This window comes from Branchiostoma belcheri, unplaced genomic scaffold (assembly GCF_001625305.1).
Source record: "Branchiostoma belcheri isolate BF01 breed outbred unplaced genomic scaffold, Haploidv18h27 scaffold27, whole genome shotgun sequence".
NCBI lineage: Eukaryota > Metazoa > Chordata > Leptocardii > Amphioxiformes > Branchiostomatidae > Branchiostoma > Branchiostoma belcheri.
Window position 1 is genome coordinate 2,296,032 of NW_017803876.1, and position 964 is coordinate 2,296,995.

A 964-nucleotide genomic window follows, 5' to 3' on the forward strand; every position below is an offset into this window, starting at 1 on the left:
GAGTGTCGTTTCGACACCAAGCATGTCTGATCACGTGGAGTTGCGTGTTCTGAATGCACAGGTGTAGGGAGCACGTCGGCAGAATGTTCAGCGCATGCGCGAAATCAAGATTCTGTTAATGATGTTTGGGCAACGTTGTGTGCAACAAAATTTTGTCCGTTGGATATCTTTTCCGACAGAGCAGATGAAGACAACAGACGGGATGTCATCCTTAATTACGCGAACACGACCTAAACTAGAGAGGCCGACATTTGCTTGGGAGCAAATACAGCATATTTCAGTCCATCTCCCTCCCACGCAAAAGTGGACTATTCCAAACTTACCCCAGTGTAAAACTGGCAAAGATTCTTAAATAAATGAATTATATAGTAGCTATGTAATTGAGAACAACGATGCAAGAACAAGCACTTTGAATCTCGAAAGCTTTACTAATCTTATTACAGGTGTGCAAATACTAACAATGATGATTCTAACCCGTTTCATTTAATCATCAACATATTTCAACAGCATTTTTTAGTATACTTGTACTCGAAAATCAACAGCTATATCATTTGAATGTATAGTCATCAAAAATAGAAATGGTAAAATCTAAAAACTTTACCAATCAATGTTAACACTGTTGGAACTGTCTGATTTTGGTTTTACGTGTTGATGTGTGATGACCTGCTTACATTCTATATGGAAGTCTGGGTCACCAATGTCCATCAATCAGAAAATTTTTTTTTCTTTTAGATTATCATTATCTTGGCCTTGTGAATAAATGGGGATGCCAAGGCATCCATATAGATATCAGTGAATCTTGGGGTAATTGTCTTATTTAGTAATGAACCTACAGTGCCTGCTTAAAACATAAAGTTTCCATGAGAACACGCCACCTATATATAGTGAACTCTGTGTATCATGACACCCCTGTAACAAGTTCGGATCACGGACATCCAAATGTCCATCAGATCAATCCAGAAAT